Raw genomic sequence first — 15,613 nt, forward strand, 5'->3', positions numbered from 1 at the left:
CATGCTGTACGGTGTCAAAAATCACATTACAGTCTGCCATTTTGAGTCAATATCTACTGTTTTTGTATACAGACAAAGTTTTGTAGTACTTTCTATCAGAGTCTAGCATTCTCTGTGGACTTCACATATGTAGCAGGTGGGAGCCCCCTTCCCCCAACATTCTGACTACTGGTGATTCAGGGGTCCCTGTTGTGAGATGACAAGCATATCTGGACGTTCTAGAGCTGCCCTCATCTCCCTACTAAACAGTGGCTGTGTCTCAATAGTTTTAACTTTCCATTCCTTGTGTACTTTCCTCTATGACCACTGATACTGTAGGACATGACAGGTGGAAGCAATATAGTGGACACCTATCCAGTCTTTTATGTATCAATGGTCATGAAGGATGAGCATTCAGTCAGAGTGCTCATTCAGAATAGGGTGAAGTTGCCCGTAGATGCTGATCTTTGGTCACTTTTGCATTTTTACACTAAAGGTTCAGTTTAGGATTGGGGAAGGGGAAGATGATCCTACATCTGTGCCTAGGGGAAACTTCATCCTGGAGTGTCTCATTTCCAAATGGGTCCATCCCCAGAAAATAGAATACAAAATACAAGGGTCCATGTTTCTTAAAATATATATTCTGTACATGAATAAATTAATGTAGAATTTGAGTAATTTCAAGAAACCATTTATGAAAAATACAGGGGGGGACCTAGTTCACAGGCTTTTAATTTTTTTCCAGTATTGCTTGCCGTTTTCTACCCTGCTAGATTCAGTGTTACAAAGTGGAAATGGTTGAATAATTTGGAAGATTTATCAGAAAATATCCAATTGTATTGTCAACAAAAAAATGAGGTAATAGAATGTATTTGACATTGATGCAAGGTTTTGCAAAAAAAAATGAAATCATTAAAAAAGTAATAACTATTCATTTGTTTCCTAACTTTTGAACCTATAGTTCTCTTTGTGTGCGTGTGTGTGTGTGTGATGCAATAAAAAGGGGGATTGCTGCAGCAGCTAGCTGGGCTAGGCAAGCGCTGTTGGTTTAAATGTGATGATTTGGTACGCATTAGGGGTTTTCTCAGCAGTAGCATGTGTCTGAGCAGAGATAGCATGGGGACAACGGTGGAGGAGCCATTCCGCCCACACAAAGAAATAAAATTGATTTAAAAGGACTCTATGTATGTATTGGTGGGTGGGTGCAGTGTGTGTTGGGAGGGGGTTCTGTGTGTGTCTCGTGTGTGTGTGTGTGTGTGTGTGCTTTACGTGCCTGCCTGCCTGCCTGCCCGCCTGCCTGCTCCTGTGTCTGCACGCATGTGTGTGTCTGCCCTTTGGTGTGTGTGTGTGTGTTTGTCTGCCCTCTCAGTATTCACTGTTACTGCATGGGGATTAATATATTTCCCAAACATGCACAGGGGAAGGATAAAGCTCCTAACTCCCCTCACGTAGGAATCTAAATTCAATGATGTGATGTGGTGGGGTGGCAGCTGCAAAAGTGGGAGAACACAGCTTGCTAAATGATTCACGTTAGCTACTAGCACTTCTCCATATTGTCCCAATGGAGTCTTTTATTGACGATGTTTTCATTTAGTGTTTTTTTTTTATGTGGGAAACTTCTAATGTGCTCCAGCCTCCTAGACAGCTCTGTCTTCCATCTGACACTAGCTTGTTAGATCTGTCTGCCTGTTCTCCTTGACAGCTAGAGTGGGTTAGCAGATAGTATGGACGTTTTGTTTCTAGGATTTGTACATCTGAATTTAGTTGTTTATTTCGACTGGCTGAGGTAAACAGGTGGTCAATTCAAAATGCTGCGTAGTCAAACTTTATTTTATATTTAAATATTGCACAACATGGGTCAAAAACTTCAGCTGTGCTTGAAACAATTGAATAGTCTAAAAGTGCAAACTCAATACTTATTCGAAATACACTACCGGTCAAAAAGTTTTAGAACACCTACTCATTCAAGGGTTTTTCCTTATTTATACTATTTTCTACACTGTAGAATAGTAGTGAAGCCATCAAAACTATGAAATAACACATATGGAATCATGTAGTAACCAACAAAGTGTTAAACAAATCAAAAAATATTTTATATTTGAGATTCTTCAATTAGCCACCCTTTGCTTTGATGAAAGCTTTGCACACTCTTGGCATTCTCTCAACCAGCACCTGGAATGCTTTTCCAACAGTCTTGAAGGAGTTCCCACATATGCTGAGCACTTGTTGGCTGCTTTTCCTTCACTCTGCGGTCCGACTCATCCCAAACCATCTCAATTTGGTTGAGGTCGGGGGATTGTGGAGGCCAGGTCATCCTTCTTGGTAAAATAGCCCTTACACAGCCTGGAGGTGTGTTGGGTCATTGTCCTGTTGAAAAACAAACGATAGTCCCACTAAGCCCAAACCAGGTGGGATGGAGTATCACTGCAGAATACTGTGGTAGCCAAGCTGGTTAAGTGTGCTTTGAATTCTAACTAAATAACAGACAAGGTCACCAGCAATGCACCCACAAACCATAACACCTCCTCCTCCATGTGTTACAGTGGGAAATACACATGCAGAGATCATCCATTCACCAACACCGCGTCTCACAAAGACACAGCGGTTGGAACAAAAAATCTCAAATTTGGACTCTAGACCAAAGGACAAATTTCCACCGGTCTAATGTCCATTGCTCGTGTTTCTTGGCCCAAGCAAGTCTCTTCTTCTTATTGGTGTCCTTTAGTAGTGGTTTCTTTGCAGCAATTCGACCATGAAGACCCTGATTACACAGTCTCCTATGAACAGTTGATGTTGAGATGTGTCTGTTACTTGAACTCTGTGAAGCATTTATTTGGGCTGCAATCGAACTTATCCTTTGCAGCAGAGGTAACTCTGGGTCTTCCTTTCCTGTGGCAGTCCTCATGAGAGCCAGTTTCATCATAGCGCTTGATGGTTTTTACGACTGCACTTTGAAGAAAAGTTCAAAGTTCTTGAAAGCTTCCATATTGACTGACCTTCATGTCTTAAAGTAATGATGGACTGTCGTCTCTCTTTGGTTATTTGAGCTGTTCTTGCCATAATATGTAAGAACATCCCCCCTACCTTGTCACAACACAACTGATTGGCTCAAACGCATTAAGAAGGAAATAAATTCCACAAATTAACTTTTTAAGAAGGCACACCTGTTAATTGAAATGAATTCCAAGTGACTACCTCATGAAGCTGGTTGAGAGAATGTCAAGAGTGTGCAAAGCTGTCATCAAGGCAAAGGGGGCTATTTGACGAATCTCAAATATAAAATATATTTTGATTTGTTTATCACTTTTTTGGTTACTACATGATTCCATGTGTGTTAAACGTCTGTCCAAAGATGTTATAAGAAAATGAGGTGAAGGAATGGTTCACTCATCTTTCGAGTAAACTTCCGGAAGTGAATGAAGGGAAGTGAATGATCGTAGACGACACACCCCCTTCAAAATTCATACTGCAAACAGATCAAACTCATCTTGTCTCCTCTTATTATCTTTGGTTCACGTGGCAAAACAAACTACCCATCATCGGATTTCTTTTGATTTTTAGAAAGTGTTTTACTAAATTATTTATATCAATGGTAAGCTCACCCGTGATGCGATGAATTGTAAATAGTAAATGCTATTAGCTAATTCATATTGTAGTTTCTGTCAGAGAGTTAGCTAAATAGGACTGCTTGTGTTACATCAATCTTTCCTCAGTTAGCGCTAGGACTAATATAGCCTACATTTTCCGGTTTGGATGATTGTTATGCTGTTGCTACTTCTGTGAATGTCTGAACATTGCATCCAAAAATAAACTGGTAACATTCAGGACATAACTTTGTAAGGACTGTGTTTGTGAAAGATGTTTCTGTGAAAAAACAGTGTGGCCAGCTCAAACGCTGACTGTTACGTCAATCGAAACTGGGCGTTCTAAATAAGCGTTATAATCACACCGATTTGAGCGTATGCTGCAGGAACCACTGTAGAATGATCACACCCGTTTGTTGGTACGTGTCAAAAGGTTAATATGCTATATTTATAATAAATAGGCCTCCCGAGTGGCGCAGTGGTCTAAGGGCCGCCTCAGACACTGACTAGAGGCGTCACTACAGATCCGGTTCGATACGGGTTGTTTCAGTGGCGCGCCATGTCCTTGTCCTAGGCTTCCGGGTTAATCGAGCAGTGTGTCAAGAAGCAGTGCGGCTTAGGCGGGGTCGTGTTTCGGAGGACGCTTGGCTCTCGACCTTCGCCTATCCCGAGTCTGCAAAGGAGTTGCAGCGATGGGACAAGACTGTAACTACCAATTGGGGAGAAAAAAGTGGTATAAAGTACCAAAACATAATAATAATATATTTTTACAATAATTAATATATACAAAAATAATTTGGTGGGTGCTTATATTTGTCCTATTTCACACATGTACAAGTGTGTATTAAATGTGTGAATTGAAAATGTGTGTTTTGCAAATCCCAACTCAGAGAGTGGGGTCACAGCCAGGGTGACCCTGGAGCAATTAGGTTTAAGTGCCTTGCTCAAGGGCACATCGACAAATGTTTCACCTTGTTGGCTTGTGGATTCAAACACGTAACCTTTCTGTTACTGGCCCAACATTCTAACCGCTAGGCTACCTGCTGCCACCTTTGGTTATGAAGCTTTTAGTAGAAGTTGGCAATGTAAGTCATTACTCTATTCTTAAGAATTGCATTAATTGCATTTTTGTTTCTAAAGTTTGTCATTTTGAGAATATTTATTATTACAACACAAAATAGGGACGCTTCCCCTTTAAGATAACTGCTTTCCAAAAAGAGATATCTACCTGGTTACAGTAGACTAGAATAGACAAACGCTAAAGTGTATTTGTGTAGGTTTCTTTTGTAGACTATCAGCAGTAGCCAGCATACTGCTAGTATGTTCACTATTGAAGGTTTACTTTTGTAAATCACGTTCCTTAAAATAAATAAGCTCAGCGAGTAGATTGATGGGCACTTCTTTTTGCTCAGGACAGCTTGCATGTGCCGTGTGAACATATCAACTTCAGTACTGCTCGACCCATATGGAAAAGATATGTAAGAATCTTACAAGATTGTTATATGTTCTAACTGGAAACTTTTAAGTAATACATATGGCATCAAATACACATACAAGATCAATAGTGGATTCTTGTAATATCTGACTTACTGTACATGGGTGGGCAAGCTTGTGCGTAATACATATGGCAGCAAATGCACCAGAGATGGGACCAAGTCACTATTATTCGAGTCACAAGCAAGTCTCAAGTCACAAGGTCCGAGTCTCAAGTCGAGTCCCAAGAAGAACGTGTAAGGGGTTGGTGTGAGGTGTGACCCAGGTGTGGTGCAGGATAGACAGTAGGCAGTAGACAGAGATGGCGAAACAAGGATCTTTACTGGTGGTCCCGAAGCCACGATACAAAATAATGAACTTATCACGATAAAAGATAGGCGGCGCAAATAAGTCTCCAAAAACACGCTGACAGCCAAAATACGAAATACTAACTACAACTGAAACAAATAAAGAAACAGGCAGAACACTTCTCAAGTACCTGTACATACGTCTCCGATCAGACACTGACTAGTACTGCTGGGCATAGAGAAACTAGCAGAGAAAACTGAGCAAGGGAACACAGGGAAGTGAGGGCATAAATACACATGTGAACAGGTAGACATAGGTGACACCAATAGGATCATGATTAGTCCAGATTGTGAGTGAGGAGGTGCCTAAGGTTGTCGGAGGAGGAGGACACCTAGTGGATCGCTCCGGAACTGCGACCCCTCCTGTAGCAGTGCCCCCCCTCCCGACGAACGGCCCCAGATGTTCACCTCGGCGCCTCCGAGTGGAGGCAACGGAATGTTGTTATCAGCCCAGAATGTCCCTCCTGGGCACCCAGGACCGCTCCTCCGGTCCATAACCCTCCCAGTCCACCAGAAATTGGAGACCCAATCCCCACCCACCGGCAGTCCAGGATCCGGTCCACAGTAAAAGCCGGCTGCCCTCCGACGAGGCTCAGCGGGGGAACAGGACAGGAGCCATGGGACAGGTGGCAACGGGCTTGAGGAGGGACACATGGAACGTGGGATGCACCCGCATGGTGTGGGGAAGTTGCAGGCGGTAGGCCACTGGGTTCACTTGCACGGACCACTCTGAATGGCCCGACGAACTGGGGGACAGCTTCCTGGACCGTCACGCGGAGGGGAAGATCCCGCGTGGAGAGCCGCACCCTCTGTCTTGGCGAGAAACCAGGGCCGGGCGAAGCCTGCGGTTGGCCTGATGTTGAGACCTGACCGAGGCCAACTAAGCCCCGCCCGTACCTGCCTCCAGGTGCGGCGACAGCGACTGATGTGGGCCTGGACCTATGGGACCGTCGCCTCCTCCTCTTGCTCGGGAATAAGGGGGTTGGTACCCTTATTGGCACTGGAAGGGGGACAGGCCGGTGGACGAGCAGAGAAGGGTGTTATGGGCGTATTCCGCCCACGCCAGTCGCTGACTCCACGTAGCTGGGTTGCTGGAGGCGTAGCACCTCAGCATCCCCTCCAGGATGACTGTGTATCCATCAGAGGGGGGTAGGGCGGAAATGAAATTCAGCGAGATGTGGGACCAGGGGCGCTTGGGGATAGGCAGGGGTCAGAGCAGCCCTGCAGTGGGCTGACGTGAGATCTTCGTGCGCTCTTCGTGCGCGCGCACACCGGGCAAGCAGCCATGAAGGCGCGCATATCCCCCTCAGCTGATGGCCACCAGAACCTCCTACGCAGGAACTCCAATGTCCTGGCGCCCCCGGATGGCTGGTGAGGTCAGACTCGACGCGCCGCCTTGGGTATGTACATCCTCCCCGATGGATCTCCGCCCGGATCAGGCTCCCCGCAAGCGCTGCTCTGACCAGCAATCAGGGCGTTGGGGTCAATAGGGTCGTCCCTCTCCACCAGGTCCACAGGGTCAAACTGCCAGGAGAGCGCATCAGGCTTGGTGTTCTTCGACCCCGTACGGTATGAGATCATGAACCGGAACCTGGTGAAGAACAACACCCACCTGGCCTGGCCCGAGTGTAGCCTCTTGGTCCCCTGAATGTAGGATAAGTACTTATGGTCAGTCCATACGACGAATGGATGGGCGGCCGCCACTAGCCAATGCCTCCACTCCCCAGGGCGAGCTTGACCGCTAGCAGCTCACGGTTCCCCACGTCATAATTCCACTCCGCCGGGGACAGCCGACGGGAGAAAAACGCACAGGGGTGAGTCTTACCATCCGTGAGGAACCACTGGGACAGGATTTCTCCCACCCAACGTCTGAAGCATCCACCTCACAATGAACGGCAGGGACGGATCAGGATGACCTAGGACCGGGGCCGATGTAAAGCGCCACTTAAGCTTATTGAATACATTCCCCGCTTCGGGGTGAGGGCTGTCAGGGGAGTGGCTAGGGAGCTAAAAATGAAAATAAATCGCCTATATAAATTAGGGGAAACCTATAAACCGTTTGAGTTGCTTGAGGGAGGAGGGCTGGGGCCATTCCAGTACCACGCTGACCTTGGCTGGGTCCATCTGTAGGTCCCCTGGGTGACGATAAACCCCAGGAAGGAGAATATCTCAGTGTGGAACACGCACTTCTCCGCCTTGACGTAGAGCTGGTGACGAAGAAGGCGTTGGAGGACCTGCCGAACGTGCTGCTGGTGTTCACTCATGTCCTTTGAAAATATTAGGATGTCATCCAAATACACGAAGACGCTGTAGTTGAGGAGGTCCCGGAGCACGTCATTGACCAACGCCTGGAACACCGCAGGCGCATTGGCTAGACCGAACGGCATGACTCGTAATGCTCACTGGGTGTCTTTCACTCGTTCCCCTCCCAAATCCTCACCAGGTTGTAGGTATTTCATAATTCCAGCTTGGTGAAGACCCGGGCTCCCTGCAATGACTCGAATGCCGTCGTCATCAGGGGGAGTGGGTAGCGGTTCTTATACGTGATGTCGTTGAGCGCCCGGTAATCAACACACGGCCGCTGCCCACCATCCTTTTTCCCCACGAAGATGAAGCCCGCGCCCGTGGTGAGGTAGAGGGGCGGATGTGACCCTCGACGAGTGCCTCATGTATATACTCCCTCATGGCCAGCGTCTCCGGCCGGGACAAGGAAAAATATTGTCATTCTGAGAATATTTATTATTACAACACAAAATAGGACGCTTCCCCTTTAAGATAACTGCTTTCCAAAAGAGATATCTACCTAGTTACAGTAGACTAGAATAGACAAATGCTAAAGTGTATTTTTGTAGGTTTCTTTTTGTAGACTATCAGCAGTAGCCAGCATACTGCTAGTATGTTCACTATTGAAGGTTTACTTTTGTAAATCACGTTCCTTAAAATAAATAAGCTCAGCGAGTAGATTGATGGGCACTTCTTTTTGCTCAGGACAGCTTGCATGTGCCGTGTGAACGTATCAACTTCAGTACTGCTCGACCCATATGGAAAAGATATGTAAGAATCTTACAAGATTGTTATATGTTCTAACTGAAACTTTTAAGTAATACATATGGCATCAAATACACATACAAGATCAATAGTGGATTCTTGTAATATCTGACTTACTGTACATGGGTGGGCAAGCTTGTAAGTAATACATATGGCAGCAAATGCACCAGAGATGGGACCAAGTCACTATTATTCGAGTCACAAGCAAGTCTCAAGTCACAAGGTCCGAGTCTCAAGTCGAGTCCCAAGGAGAACGTGTAAGGGGTTGGTGTGAGGTGTGACCCAGGTGTGGTGCAGGATAGACAGTAGGCAGTAGACAGAGATGGCGAAACAAGGATCTTTACTGGTGGTCCCAAGCCACGATACAAAATAATGAACTTATCACGATAAAAGATAGGCGGCGCAAATAAGTCTCCAAAAACACGCTGACAGCCAAAATACGAAATACTAACTACAACTGAAACAAATAAAGAAACAGGCAGAACACTTCTCAAGTACCTGTACATACGTCTCCGATCAGACACTGACTAGTACTGCTGGGCATAGAGAAACTAGCAGAGAAAACTGAGCAAGGGAACACAGGGAAGTGAGGGCATAAATACACATGTGAACAGGTAGACATAGGTGACACCAATAGGATCATGATTAGTCCAGATTGTGAGTGAGGAGGTGCCTAAGGTTGTCGGAGGAGGAGGACACCTAGTGGATCGCTCGGAACTGCGACCCCTCCTGTAGCAGTGCCCCCCCTCCCGACGAACGGCCCCAGATGTTCACCTCGGCGCCTCCGAGTGGAGGCAACGGAATGTTGTTATCAGCCCAGAATGTTCCTCCTGGGCACCCAGGACCACTCCTCCGGCCCATAACCCTCCCAGTCCACCAGAAATTTGGAGACCCAATCCCCACCCACCGGCAGTCCAGGATCCGGTCCACAGTAAAAGCCGGCTGCCCTCCGACGAGGCTCAGCGGGGGAACAGGACAGGAGCCATGGGACAGGTGGCAACGGGCTTGAGGAGGGACACATGGAACGTGGGATGCACCCGCATGGTGTGGGGAAGTTGCAGGCGGTAGGCCACTGGGTTCACTTGCCGGACCACTCTGAATGGCCCAACGAACTGGGGGGACAGCTTCCTGGACCGTCACGCGGAGGGGATGATCCCGCGTGGAGAGCCGCACCCTCTGTCCTGGCGAGAAACCAGGGCCGGGGCGAAGCCTGCGGTTGGCCTGATGTTGAGACCTGACCGAGGCCAACTTAAGCCCCGCCCGTACCTGCCTCCCAGGTGCGGCGACAGCGACTGATGTGGGCCTGGACCTATGGGACCGCCGCCTCCTCCTCTTGCTCGGGAATAAGGGGGTTGGTACCCCTTATTGGCACTGGAAGGGGGACAGGCCGGTGGACGAGGCAGAGAAGGGTGTTATGGGCGTATTCCGCCCACGCCAGTCGCTGACTCCACGTAGCTGGGTTGCTGGAGGCGTAGCACCTCAGCATCCCCTCCAGGATGACTGTGTATCCATCAGAGGGGGTAGGGCGGAAATGAAATTCAGCGAGATGTGGGACCAGGGCGCTTGGGGATAGGCAGGGGTCAGAGCAGCCCTGCAGTGGGCTGACGTGAGATCTTCGTGCGCTCTTCGTGCGCGCAAGCACACCGGGCAAGCAGCCATGAAGGCGCGCATATCCCCCTCAGCTGATGGCCACCAGAACCTCCTACGCAGGAACTCCAATGTCCTGGCGCCCCGGATGGCTGGTGAGGTCAGACTCGAGCGCGCCGCCTTGGGTATGTACATCCTCCCGATGGATCTCCGCCCGGATCAGGCTCCCGCCGAAGCGCTACTCTGACCAGCAATCAGGGCGTTGGGGTCAATGGGGTCGTCCCCTCTCCACCAGGTCCACAGGGTCAAACTGCCAGGAGAGCGCATCAGGCTTGGTGTTCTTCGACCCCGTACGCTATGAGATCATGAACCGGAACCTGGTGAAGAACAACACCCACCTGGCCTGGCCCGAGTGTAGCCTCTTGGTCCCCTGAATGTAGGATAAGTACTTATGGTCAGTCCATACGACGAATGGATGGGCGGCCGCCACTAGCCAATGCCTCCACTCCCCCAGGGCGAGCTTGACCGCTAGCAGCTCACGGTTCCCCACGTCATAAATCCACTCTGCCGGGGACAGCCGACGGGAGAACAACGCACAGGGGGTGAGTCTTACCATCCATGAGGAACCACTGGGACAGGATTTCTCCCACCCAACGTCTGAAGCATCCACCTCCACAATGAACGGCAGGGACAGATCAGGATGACCTAGGACCGGGCCGATGTAAAGCGCCACTTAAGCTTATTGAATGCATTCCCGCTTCCGGGGTGAGGGCTGTCAGGGGAGCGGCTAGGGAGCTAAAAATGCAAATAAATCGCCTATATAAATTAGGGGGAAACCTATAAACCGTTTGAGTTGCTTGAGGGAGGAGGGCTGGGGCCATTCCAGTACCACGCTGACCTTGGCTGGGTCCATCTGTAGGTCCCCTGGGTGACGATAAACCCCAGGAAGGAGAATATCTCCGTGTGGAACACGCACTTCTCCGCCTTGACGTAGAGCTGGTGACGAAGAAGGCGTTGGAGGACCTGCCGAACGTGCTGCTGGTGTTCACTCATGTCCTTTGAAAATATTAGGATGTCATCCAAATACACGAAGACGCTGTAGTCGAGGAGGTCCCGAGCACGTCATTGACCAATGCCTGGAACACCGCAGGCGCATTGGCTAGACCGAACGGCATGACTCGTAATGCTCACTGGGTGTCTTCCACTGTTCCCCTCCCAAATCCTCACCAGGTTGTAGGTATTTCATAAGTCCAGCTTGGTGAAGACCCGGGCTCCCTGCAATGACTCTAATGCCGTCGTCATCAGGGGGAGTGGGTAGCGGTTCTTATACGTGATGTCGTTGAGCGCCCGGTAATCAATACACGGCTGCTGCCCACCATCCTTTTTCCCCACGAAGAAGAAGCCCGCGCCCGTGGGTGAGGTAGAGGGGCGGATGTGACCCCTCGACCAGTGCCTCATGTATATACTCCCCTCATGGCCAGCGTCTCCGGCCGGGACAAGGAAAACAATCGCCCTCGTGTGGGCATGGCGTCCCGCAGGAAATCGATAGCGCAGTCGTATGGCCTGTGAGGAGGTAGGCCCTTGTCACGCCTCTTACTAAACACCTCCCCAGATCCCAATACTCCCGGTGGCAACCCGTGACGGAGTTTGTAGCCGCCGTCCTCCCGGTGGAATCCGTCACTACGGCAGTAGGCGGTTCGAGTGCGGGACCTGGGGAAGAGGTGAGGACTGATAGGTGGTCTGGGACGGTGATTTGGGCTGATGAGTGCTCGGTGGAGACCGGAACAGGACGGGGCGGAGCCTCCTCCAGGATGAGCCGCCCCGTGGACCAGTCTACACAGGGTTTGTGGGGCGACCAGCCAGGGGTGCCCGAGGACGAGGGAACACTCCGGAGAGTCCACAATGAAAAAACTGGATATCCTCCCATAGCCCCCTGCCACACGGACACCCACGGGGACAGTGCGCCGGGTGGTGAAGTCTGTCCCTGAACGGCCGGCCGTCCAGGCCCATGACCGGAACCGGCTTGGAGAGGGAGAGTAACAGAATGCTCCACACTTGGGCCAGCCCCGCATCCATCAGTTTCCGAGGCCCCAGAATCCACCAGTGCATGCGCCCGACGCACAGCGCAGGCCCACTGAACCTTGGACGGGAGAATAGTCCGGGAGCTCTCTGGAATTAGGGGTTTCTGTTCGGGCTTGCTAGCACCCCTCTGATATTAGCGAGCCCTTCCATTTTCTCGGCTTCTCCGGCCATGAGTCGAAGTGGTGACCTGCCTGGCCACAGTACAGGCAACGTCCCTGGCGCAGATGCCTCTGTCTCTCCATCCTGGACAAGCGCGCCGCACCCAGCTGCATAGCCTCCTTCTGAGGCGTCTCCTCCCTGAATCAGCGGGAAGCCTCCGGGTTGATAGGGGGATGCGTCATCCCTCTCTCGTGCGCCCTCTCACAACTCCGATTGTTTACCCTCACCAAGAGGTTGACGAGGCCGTCCAGTCGCTGAGGCAGCTCCCTGAAGAAGAGTTTGTCCTTCATCCTCTCCGATAGCCCCTGTGCGTAAAGGACGACCAGGGTGGCCTCCTCCCATCCTGCCTCTCGAGCCTGGGCCCAGAACTCCATGGAGTAGTCCGCCACGAACGGTCACCCTGCCGACAGGCCGTGAGCCGCCTCCCAACCTCGTGCCCCTACACCACCCGAGAGGTGTCGAACACCTTGTGTAGCACCCGGGTGAATTGGTAGGAGTCGGAGCACGCCGGAGTTTGGCTCTCCCACTCCGCGGTAGCCCAGGAAAGTGCCTGACCCATCAACAGAGTGATGATGTAGGCCACCTGGCCCTGCTCCGTCGGGAAGGAGGAGGGTTGTAAGCTGAATACCAGGGAACACTGGGTGAGGAATTCCCTGCAGCCCTCTGGACGTCCATCATACCTCTCCGGAGGTGGTAGACAGGGTTCCCGCGATGTCGCAGGCGAGACTAGAGCTGGGGCTGGTCGGGTGTCCACCCGGCTCTGCACGGCGATCGTCAGATAGCGGAGATTCTCTGTGATCTGCTGCAGGCTGCGGTCGTGTTGGTTCAGCATAGCTCCCTGCGTTGCCAATGCGCTACGATACTGTGCCACATCCGCTGGGTCCATATTGGCTCAGTTTTCTGTAAGTGTTGGTGTGTGTGACCCAGGTGCGGTGCAGGATAGACAGTAGGCAGTAGGCAGAGATGGTGAAACAAGGATCTTTACTGGTGGTCCCGAAGCCAGGATACAAAATAACGGAGCAAATAAGTCTCCAAAAACAGGCTGACAGCCAAAATACGAAATACTAACTACGACTGAAAAAATTAAGAAACAGGGAGAACACTCTCCGATCAGACACTGATTAGTACTGCTGGGCATAGAGAAACTATCAGAGAAAACTGAGCAAGGGAACACAGGGAAGTGAGGGCATAAATACACAGGTGAACAGGTAGACACAGGTGACACCAATAGGATCATGATTAGTCCAGACTGTGACTGAGGAGGTGCTTAAGGTTGTCGGAGGAGGACACCTAGTGGAACGCTCCGGAACTGCGACCCCCTCCTGTAACAAGAACGGGTCAAGACTAGAGTCAATTCGTACATTCTAAGAGCAAGTTTTCAAGTCAAGTCTCAAGTCAAGTTTTTAAAAAAATCTATACATGCAATGACTTGTTCAACTACAAATCTTTGTCTATTTATTGAGGCTACCAGACAGCTCTTTTCATTATTTTGTCTACAATATATTTTTATTAGCCTATGTAATTGTAAAATATGGACCTTGTAACTGTCATAAGGGCATATAATCAGCTGAAGGCAAAGGTAGGTTGACGTGCTCAGAGTGTAGATTTATTTACAGGTCTTGGTGATCCAATGGTGAAAGCACCATATCATACAAAATATACAAGTTGGTTTACTTATATGTAACTATGGGTTACTCCTAAGTCATCATCTCCAACAATGTGAACTTCCAACGTAGAGCTTTGCTTTGGTGTGGATTGAGGCCCATACAGTTTTCCTACATTGTATTCACCTTTCCTTATTTCTATTGTAGATTGGTTTTCTGTGAGCCAATGGAAAGTCTACAAAACCAAACAAACCTTTGTATTGAATACATGGAATTTGATTGTGATGATACAAACGTGACATTCTTGATGTTTGGTTGAAATCAAATCAAATCAAATGTATTTGTCACATGCGCCGAATACAACGTGAAATGTTACTTTTCTTAAAACTGCATTGTTGGTTAAGGGCTTGTAAGTAAGCATTTCACAATAAGGTCTACACCTGTTGTATTCGGCGCATGTGACAAATAAAATTTAATTTGATTCATTTTACTTACAGTAATATGTTTTTATTAACCTACATACAATGGAGCTGGACTGCGGACACTGAATATACATGCATGGTCTGACTACCTGGTTCGTGTTTATGGCTTTGTGAAAGCCTGTTGGGAAGTGGATGGTTGACACGTATGTCAGTTGAGTTCTGATCACAGACCCTCTGGCCAACTTCTGCACTGTGCAATGACCATAGTTTCCTATGGCATACAAACACTGATCACTCATGTTAAGAAAGTGGGAGATTGTAAAAATACTCCCATCCTTCAAAAGAACTACAGAGTTGTTTCTTTGTTTAGTTTTTCTTTAGGTCTGACCATGAACTATTTCTCCATTTACAGCAATTCTCCTGTAGCATCTCACCACAGAGTTCACAGGAATCTCTCTCACCATGTTGAGGGCAGCTCGATCACGATACGATATGACTCTTATGTTAGGTGAACCAAGGGCAGTCACCTCAGTGAACTTTGCAAACTTCTTGAGCTGATGCTTTTACAGTTCTCATTTCATGAACAAAATCTTTAACATCTGCAGTTGCTTTTGTTCGGGATGGTTTCGCTATAAGAGGAAAAGCACGGACAACACCACTGGTTTGCATATTTGTTGTGGCACAGCATTACTACTCTTCACTTGTTTCAGGAGGTATCTGTTGAAATCCTCAAACATAAAGGCTGAGTGGGCCAACAAAGGACCCCAGTGTGCTACACTTTGGCTTAGATGCAGAAGTGAATGAACATTGAATGTCATGTCCCCCCCAAACACAAAAAAAAATGTATGCACGCAGACTGTAAGTCGCTTTGGATAAAGCGTCTGCTAAATGGCATATTATTATTATTATTATTATATGTGCTCTTCTCCATATCTGGGTGTCACACCCTGACCTTAGAGATCACCTGTATTCTCTGTTTGGTTAGGTCAGGGTGTGATTTGGATACATTCTAGTGTATCTATTTCTATGTTGGCCGGGTGTGGTTCCCAATCAGAGGCAGCTGTCGATCATTGTCTCTGATTGGGGATCATACATAAGCAGCCATTTGCCTACCTTTAGTTGTGTGATCTTGTTTCTGTTTCGGGCTTGTTGCTGTTAGCCTTTAGAACTTCAAATTGACTGATCTTCAAGTCTTAAAGTAATGATGGACTGTCGTTTCTCTTTGCTTATTTGAGCTGTTCTTGCCATAATATGGACTTAGCCCTATTTGGTAAAAGACCATTTTCTGTATACCACCCCTACCTTGT

This window comes from Coregonus clupeaformis, unplaced genomic scaffold (genome assembly GCF_020615455.1).
Source record: "Coregonus clupeaformis isolate EN_2021a unplaced genomic scaffold, ASM2061545v1 scaf0104, whole genome shotgun sequence".
In the NCBI taxonomy this organism is placed as follows: Eukaryota; Metazoa; Chordata; class Actinopteri; order Salmoniformes; family Salmonidae; genus Coregonus; species Coregonus clupeaformis.